Source organism: Alnus glutinosa, chromosome 7 (genome assembly GCF_958979055.1).
Source record: "Alnus glutinosa chromosome 7, dhAlnGlut1.1, whole genome shotgun sequence".
Taxonomy (NCBI): Eukaryota; Viridiplantae; Streptophyta; class Magnoliopsida; order Fagales; family Betulaceae; genus Alnus; species Alnus glutinosa.
In genome coordinates, this window is record NC_084892.1 from 11,591,509 (window position 1) to 11,601,384 (window position 9,876).

The 9,876-nt window shown below is 32.6% G+C and overlaps 1 pseudogene; it reads left to right on the forward strand.

The window, feature by feature from the left end:
* Nucleotides 1-6,058: 6,058 nt before the first annotated feature.
* LOC133873243 (ankyrin repeat-containing protein At5g02620-like) lies at nucleotides 6,059-7,898 on the forward strand (annotated as a pseudogene).
* Nucleotides 7,899-9,876: the final 1,978 nt, after the last annotated feature.

Consider the following 9,876-nt stretch of genomic DNA (forward strand, 5'->3'; position numbering starts at 1 on the left):
TGGTCGCTATGAGAGATTACTGGAGGGAGAGGCAAAAGCCGGACGCGAGATCTAGTTGGTTGATGGCCAAGATGCGAGGTCCTAGCGGTGGTCTTGCGCATCCTACCTCTTGACTGCCGGAGGATTGTAGAGCATTTCAGAGAGTGATTTTAGTACTTTTTATAGAGATTGTTTAGAGAATAAGATTTGTGTATGTTTATTTTATTTTATTTTTTTAAAAAAATAAAGTAAAATGTCTTCCTTGGCATGAGTCGCATGACTGTTTGCTCTTAAATGCCGGAGTTCTAGAGTCTTCCTGTATGATAATGGACTATTTTATTTATTGATTTTTGGAATTGTTGTGTTCCTAGGCAATTGATTTTTTGTGAGAGAGAGATAATTAGCTTTTTTTTTTTTTTTTTTTTTTTTTGAATTAATATTGTGTTCTTGAGCTCATAACTATTGATTTTTCTACGAAAGTTTAAGAGTCTCCAAGGAGATTGATAATGAACATTTATTTTGTCAAAATCATTGTAAAGGCCTTAATTTTTTTATTTATTTTTTCTTTCCACAAGCTTATTTATGGGGCCTTATTCATACTTTTGCGGAGGACTTATTTATTTATTTATTTATTTTTCTCACAAACTTATGTTATGGGGGCTTTCTTTCACTTGGGGACCTTAGGCGGTCGCCTAATCTGCCTAGTGGAAGAGCTGGCCCTGGCGGACGCGAGTTACAAAGAGCATTCGTCTGCAAGAAGTTCGGACGGCTCAGAAGACCCAAGCCACTAAGAGCACCCGTCTGCAAGGAGGTCCGAATGCTGATGCGATGACTGTAGACAAAGAAAGTATTTTATACAACCGTCCGAATGCTAGGGTTGCAAGTCCGGACGTACTTCAGTAATTACTTGAAGTTTTTGTTGCAGGTTCGGATGCCAGAATCCAAGTCTGGACGCCGCCTATGCAAATCCGATTTGAGTAGAATTAGGATTTCTGAAACCTATTTAAAAAGGCTTATAGGCTGTGTTATTGTAAGGATTCCATAGTAGAATTCTCATTGTGCTAAGAGATGGTATTTAGACATAAATTATTAGATGTGCTAACTCTCTTAGAATTTTATTTGGTTTGTGTTCAACCATTTGAAGTCTAACATAGAGAGGAGTTTTAAGTTAAAAGAATTTGTTGAAGAACTCCTCAGATATGCATGGGTCTGGTTGAGAGGCGCTCAAGTATAGGTACCTATTAGAATTCAAGGTACGACTACTGCAAATGTTTTATGAGTACTACTATCTTATAACTAGCTAGCTATTTCTTCTTAATGATAAAATTTTTGGATTTGGCTGTCTCGGATTTGTTTTATTTCTTTGGTGCAAAAGTTTCTATTTCATAACCAAAATATCTATATCTATTGCTTTTTCGTTTTTATATTTTGGTTGCATATTTATTTAAGGTTGATTATTTAGGAGTCTTTATTATTTTTCATATATCCTTATGATTTTTTTCATGGTATGAGAACCATTAGCTAACGCCAGTATTCGATCCAAATGGTCCTGTGAATTTTTTTTTTCTTTTGTTTTATTGTCATGTTTTCTATGCAGACTTTCTCACCATAGATCCTTGCAAATAAAAAAAAAAAAAAAAAAAAAAAAATGGGGACAAACTTTGTTCTCTCATGTGAACTTTCTACTATGGTGCATGAACTTTGGTGGGTTTCGCTTTCTCTAGCCCTTTGAAATGCACTTGAGAAATATACTTTTAAATTCTTACTCCTAATTGTTCATTTCCCCTTGTCCAGCTTGATGGGCCTGGAGGTTCACGAGCCAACAACATTATTAACAATAAGGTTGGATGCCATTTTAAGCAGATATATGTCTCCCTCCTTTGCTGGAGATGACAGCAATGGTGACTGGAGTTAGGCCTTTAATAATAATAGGCCAAAAAATTTTAGAATATGCGTAAAGATGGGCCCAAAAGAAAGCTAATTGTGGGCTAAATGAGCATAAGATTTAGACAATACCTTAAAGGCCGAACACATAATAGGTCATTTATTTGCTGGCGATGACAGCAATGGTGATTGGAGTTAGGCCTTTAATAATAATAGGCCAAAAAGTTTTAGAATATGAGTAAAGATGGGCCCAAAAGAAAGCTAATTGTGGGCTAAATGGGCATAAGATTTAGACAATACCTTAAAGGCCGAACACATAATAGGTCATTTATGGGCAAAAAAATAGTCAATTGTGTGCTGAAATAGACATGAATTTTAGGTAATACCTCAAATATCAAAAGATGGGCCACGTATGGGCCAAGATGAGAGCTAACAAATGGCTAAATAGGCATGGGTTTTAGGTAAGACCTCAAAGGCCAAAGATGAGTTGTGGTCAACAATTAGACCAATAAGACTAAACAACTAGGCTAACAAATGACATAAAGATGGGCAATTTGGCCTCTTTTGATTTTTTTTTTAAAATTTTTTAATATTATTTCTTTCTTTCAACCGGTTTTTTTCTTTTTCCTTTTTATTTTTTTTTTTAATCTTTATCATTGTTTTCTTATGAGAAAAAAAAAATAACATAAGATCAAAATATAGAGAGCATTGCAAGAACAAAAAAATAACATAAAATCAAAAGCCTCAGTGTGTACTACAACAGCAAAAACGACACTGTTCATGGCCAATCGAGCTGCTTCAAATGGTGGCGCGGAGATCCATGATGGAGTGTTCGTCGGAGCATCAGAGAAAAGCTGTTTAGCTCACGGTGGTTATAAAAGGTGCAGCCACATCCGGAGAAGGCAGAAAGTGATGGATCGCCGAAGAAGAAGGCGCCAACGCTTGGTGGAACAGCCTGGTGTGGCAAAGATAGGTGTGGGAAAGAGGCCCAAACCAATTGTGAGGGGCATAACTTGTCTGGATAAGAACAAGAATTTTACGTGGTTCGGTTTATAAACTATGTCCAAAAGATAAAGCTCAAATGTTTACATTATGCTTTTATGTAAAGATTTTAATTTGTTTGTACATGGGCCATCGATTCTGGGCGTAAAGAGACATCTTTTGTATATCTCATCCTAAGGGACAATTGGAAGAAAAATCCGATCTCCACTCGTAGATTCTACAGATTTAATGGTTAATTTTTTTTTTTTTTTTTTATTTATTTTTTTTATTTTTTACAAAGAAATATACAAGAGATGTAAAAATATTATTTCTCAGGCATAAAAAAAAAGGGGGGTTATCATGATTATGCGTTTTTTCCCGGTTTACCTAGTCTACCACATTTAAGAGCTTCTTCTTTTTCTTTTTTCATTTTTTTTTTTTTTTTTTTTTTTTTTCTTCTGTTTAGCAACCTACTAACTTTACAAATACATTTATATATAGTATGAAAACTGAAGTATCTTCTTTCAATATATATATATGAATAATGCTATGAACCATCTTTTCATTCTCTTTTTATCCTTTCAAATTAATGTGACTTTTTAAATCATCATTAAATTTATAAAGAATCATTATTAAATTTTAATTCAATAATAATTTTAAAAGTCACCATCTACTCGAACAATGTATAACTTTCAAGTAACGTGGTAGTTTTTATATATATATACACGCGTTGACAATTAGATGGGATGTCATTTTGCAACTCTACGCAAGATGTATTTAAATATTGTATTATATGTATTGGCAAGAAGATATGTTTAAGTATTATTATACGTATAATGTATTGGCAAGAAATTATGTTTTCCAACTCTACATAAGGAAATAAAACCACAGGTAGTATCAATTCTAGGCAAGGAAATACAACTAATAGTGGTTTCAGTTCTACGCAATAAAATACAACGACGGGTTATATACTTGACGCTGGCACATCCACTTTAGCTTATTCCTATCCATATCTATACCACCTCTTGAAATCTTTCAATACCACCTCTTTCTTTGCTTGTTTCTACAGTTTATATTATATTTTCGTCTATTCTGTAAGTCACTAAGACTAAAGGCCAGATACTTAAGGCTGCATAATGCATTTACAGCAGCTTTCCTTTGACTTTTCTTAAATTTAGAGAACACAACTACTTTTTGCTTTCTTATCTAAATACATTCCACAATAACTTCTCTTAAATTTCTCTATATCAATTAAATATTCTTTTTTTACAAATATAAATTTGTACCCATCCTCAAATTTTTCACAAAATTCTAACACAATTTCCAATAGAAGGCAAAGAGACGAGAGATGAGAGGTGAAAGAGAACTATTTTTTATTAAAATAAAGGATAGTGAAGCTTTTTTCATTCCATACACATTTGGTAGAACTGTAGCATTTCTAATGCTTAGAGAACTGATATGATACTTGTTGTAGGTGGTTTATATATATATATTTCTATTTTCTCTATATGTAGAAAAGAGAATGGACTATAGAGAAATATTTGACATCTAGGCTAGTTTGACAATTCTAAAAAAAAAATCAACTTCAAAACACTCTAATTTTTATTTTTATTTTTATTTTTTTTTTCGAGCAATACTTAAGAAAAGAAGGGATAAAGAGACATCAGCTGAAATACGTACGAACAGAAACAAAAATTGAAAATAGAAGAAATTGTTGAAAATGCTTCCAAAAATGTTATGAGAGGCCGACCACTTGACTACTTTTATGAGCTCTTGAATTTGCTTATCTGCCAATCTTGTATTCCTAATTATTAATTCTGAAAAATATGCTCAAATTGATTGACTACTTTTATGAGCTCTTCTCTCTATGGTGTTTGAAATATTACTTTCAAATTGAGTTTGGGGATTTCTTCGGATTTAGTTTACTAAATTAATATTTATTTTTAAATTAAATTATTTAATTTTCACATATATTTTTAGTAAGATAAACAAATTATGTGAATTTTACATGCATTTTGAGAAATATATACTTTTGAATGTTTGAAAGTAATTTGATTGTTAATTCTTATCCCATTTTCATTAATTAAGAACTACTGAGTGTTGTACTCTATCAATTTATTAGTGTGCGACCTTGACGGTAATGCATGAAATTGGGTATATATTTTGTTGGATTCTTCTTATATCTTTTTTTTTTTTTTTTTTTTTTTTTTTTTTTTTTTTTAAATAATGATTTGAAAATGTGAAAAAAAATGTATTGTCATGATTCTTGCTCCTCCCCATCCCCTCCCCCTTTCTCTTTCTGAGCAAATATAGAAGGCATCTTCAACTAATAGTCGATTTAACAATAACCCTTGTATAAAACCTTTATTCTTTTAAAAATTAAAATAACAAATGAATAAAAACTTTTTTTAAAAAAAAAAAAAAATTAAAGAGGTTTTGTTTTTTGTTTTTTTTTTAAAAAATACTATTCATATAAAACTAAGAAGTTAAAGAAATTAAAAAATTAAAGAGATTTTTTTTTTTTAAAAAAATTAATTTAAAAGAAAAAAGAAAAAAGAAAATGTTTTTAATTAATTTTTTTAGTAAGAGTGACATATGTCATCATTTTATTGGTATTAACGTTGACACTAACAGAATCTGTCAAGTATTTTGACGGAATTTGACTATAATGATTGAACTGTTATTTTTTGCCTACCTTGAAGAGCTTTGAATTATTTTTTATTTTGCAGTGAACGATTTATAATTTAGGTTAACCACATAAATTGGTTTTACATTTATCGTTTTTTGCTTGTCCTCTCTTTTTTTTTTTTAAATAATAATAATAATAATAATATTTTTTTTTAAGAGAATATGAATATTATAGGAATATTTCAACAAAATAATCGACCGTTAGTTTGGGATGCTTTTTTATATTTTTTACAATTAAAAAATGTTTCCATCCGGTCAATGAAAACGGCCCACAGTGAATGTTTCCATTTAGTTTAAGAAGCTTTTTTTAACAATATTTTTTATATTGTTTATTTCAATATATATTATTTAGCCTTGTTTTCTTTTCCACAGCATAGGTTTATGTGAAAAGCAAAACGCGTGGAAAATTCTATAAAGCTACACTAAAAAAACACAACAAAAAAGCACCCCCAAAAGGACGTTCTCAAACAAACCCATATAGATAAGTTCTAGTTGAAATTTCTTCAATTCTCACATTCACAAGGAAAGGATGGAAAAACTGAATATGGATGCACTCTATGCAGCGTCACGGAATGGGGTTGTAAGCACTCTGACCACATTGATCCAAACAGATGCAGGCATACTTAATAGAGTTTCACTCAGTTCCTTTAGTGAGACTCCATTACACTTATCAGCTTTGTATGGCCACCTTGAATTTAGTAAAGTTCTTATCAGCAAGAAATCTACACTTGCGAAAGAGGTGGACTTACTGGGACGAACCCCTCTTCACTTGGCTTGTGCTGAGGGCTACATTGAGATAGTAAAAGCATTGTTGCAAGCAAATAAAAATATTTGCACTGCTGTTGATCAAGATGAGAGAATTCCTCTCCACTTAGCCATAATGAGAGGACGCATAGAGATCATAAAAGAGTTGGTTATTGCTCGACGAGAGTCCATTCGGGTGAATCTCAATGGAGACAGTGTATTGCACTTGTGTCTTCGATATAATCATTTGGATGCTCTCAAATTATTAGTGGAATCAGCTAATGGTGATGAATTATTCCTCAACTCCAAAAACCATGATGGCAACTCCGTGTTGCATTTAGCGGTGATGCTCAAGCAAATGAAGGTGCGTCAATACTGTCTATGGCTATCCATGCCTATGAAATTATCTAAGATTTACTTCTTGTTCTCATTCCTTTTTTCATAAGTTTGCTTGTATTCATAAAGTATGACAAAAAGTTTAAATTGGAACGAGACATATATATATTCTCATAGAATAAGTGAAAAAAAAAAAAAAAATGCAAGAATCGCGATATTTTCATACATGCCCACCAAAAATAGAAAGATCCATTTGTTTCATGCGGTTCATCTAAACATCATGCGAAAAGGTAAGTAGTAAATAACCTAAGAAAGATCATTCAATGTGGTTGAATTAAATTTATTTGGTTTTGTTTTCGTGGAAGTGATTTAGAGTTATATGGTGTTGTTGGATGACACAATAGATTATTGTGTTTGTGCAGGCCATCAAATACTTAATTTCAGTACCAGAAATAAAAAGACAGGCTAATGCCATGAACTTCATTGGTTACACACCTTTAGATGTCTTAGAGGCATGTAACATATGTTCAAGAGATTTTAAATGTTTTGAAATCCAAAACATTCTAAAGGAAGCTGGTGTCAAAAGATCAACAGATTTAAATTCTTCCGTACCACTGGCACCGCGTGGTACAGGTGTTGATGAAACACAACAAGCTTGATCAATGTTTAGGATATGGTGGGGGTGCGTTTGTTTGTCATTAAGTAAACGCTGGAAGCACCAGGGAAATTGGATAGAGGAAACACGTGGCACATTGATGATAGTGGCCACTGTGATGGCAACCATGGCTTTCCAAGCTGGGATCAACCCACCAGGTGGCGTTTGGCAACAAAATACATCCAACTCCACAAAAGGTTCCAATTGTACGCAAGATAATATATGTGAAGCTGACAGAGCAGTTTTATCTTATTCTGATCCTGATGACTACCTATGGTTCTTATATTTCAATACCACATCTTTCTTTGCATCTCTGTGCATCATACTTCTGGTCATTATTGGATTTCCTCTTAGGAGCAAGTTATTTATTTGGCTTCTAACGTCAGCCATAACTATCTCAGTCGGGTCCATGACATGGACCTATAGCCAAGCAGTGACTTTGGTGACCCCGGATCATATTCTCAACCGATTTCAATCGTTGGGCCTAAAATACATATTTATTTGGCAACAAATGTTTCTGATTGCTAGTGTAATTCACATAATCCACCTACTATATTGGATGGTGAAGAAGTTGTGCACTTTCATACGCAAGTCAACAAGGGGTCCAGTAGAAGACCCAGCTAATGTCTAAGTGGGAAATTGTCATTATCAGAAATTCAGTTAGATATTTTAGAATAAAAATCCTATCAAGCTAGCCATTGATAAGAAAGAACGTAAGTAGGGGTAAGGTTTGGGTAATCTCATTGTAATATTTGGGTTTAGTGCTAAGTTCATTAGTCCTTGGATTCTATTACGATTATAATTGGGTGATGTTATATCTGCATAAATCAGAGATTTAACGATGAATAATGCATGGCTAACAGAATTTTGAACTAGCTACCTTCTCTCTTTGGTAGATTTCATTCTATAAGCCTTTCAAAGAACTTGGCTTCGCCAATATCAAAACCTATTTATTAGTGGTGATAAGGTTTTATGGCTTTTCTCATTAAATCATAGTCTTTGTGCATGTGGATATGCATGTTTCTACATCTTATATTATCTTTTTGACTATTCTGTAAGACAATAAGATTGAAGGCTGGATACCTAAGAAAGAAGCTAGGAATATGTCATGGAACTTGAGATGAACAACGAAATTCAATATGAGGACACTCAAGTCAATGAAAGAGGCATGTCTATTTAACCCAGTTGATCATCAAGTTATTATATAATATAAAGAAAAGCTTCCAATGCAGTATCGTGGCCACATCTTTAGCCTAACAAAGAAACAAAGACAAAAAATGTAGTTGCGGGAAAAATGGTTAATTAATCAGAGTATGCTTATTCTTTACTAAAGAAAAGAGAAAAGGAAATTTAAATTATCTTGTGCACTTCTCTTACAAATACTGGTCCCTAATTATGAAATTGTTGTGTTACAGAACTCACTGAGTTGTTTCAATAGCAGTTATATAAATAGATTAGGTTCTTGGGCTCGGACAATCCCCTAAGCCCAACAATAGTTAATGAAACAGCAATTGCATACCAAAATTTGGGGATCTTTTGCGATAGAATCGGGCTACCAACAAATTCTAATACTCGGCAGTGGCGGATTTCCACAAATGTGCGTGCAAGAATGAAGAGTTTAAATCCATAAAACGATTTACGATTTCGAAAACCGTAAATCGTTTTACAAAAATTAAAGAGGTTTTTACAGTCAAACTGAAAATGATTTCCGTTCGCCCCCACCAAACACTAAAAACTGCTGAAATTTTTTTTTTTTAGAAAATATTTTACGCCGAAACAAACGGGTCACGAGTTATTAGTTGCCAGACAATATATTAGAATTCACTCAAATTAGTTGTTCAAATTTAATAGAATTAAACATGTGATTGTGAGAGACCACTTATGAAACAAATTTGACAGGATAAATGGTTGAACAGATAATTTGAGAGGATCTTCATACCCAAACATTATAGCTTGTTGATGGATATTGATTTAGCAAGATTTTATGTGCATCGAACCAAGAAGATTCAATGCCAAAGACTACAATTCAAAGAAGCTCATTGCCCCTATCAAGAGATTGATACCCTCAGAGCTTAAGGAGACACAAGAGAAGGGGTTGTGTTTTCATTGTAACAAAAAACATGGCTACATCATGGACGTATGAAAACACTGCTAATTCCAGATAATTGGCATCTTTTGATTAAAAATGCCGCTAATTCTAGATAACAACGACCATTTTTTTTGTCCCTAATTGCCCATTAAAAATGCCAGTAAAACCCTATATTTTTTATTTTTTATTTTTATAGTGAATTTGTTTCAGTATAATTTTTTTTTTTAAGACAAAGCCTTTACTATTTTCTACTGTTGGGCGTAGTTGAAAATAACTAGCCGACAGAAACCATTTCTAAGTGAACAACAAACCATAGTAACATATTCTCATATTCATCAATCCATATTCGAAGTTCTCACCATACAAATCTTATTTATGTTCTACTATACTTTAAAAATTAATTAAATCACTCAATGAATCCGTTCTTTGCATAAATCACAAATGATATCAAGTTTAAACCAAATCATCAAACGTATCCATAAAATGAAACACAATGAATATCCAACTTTTTGATAAATAA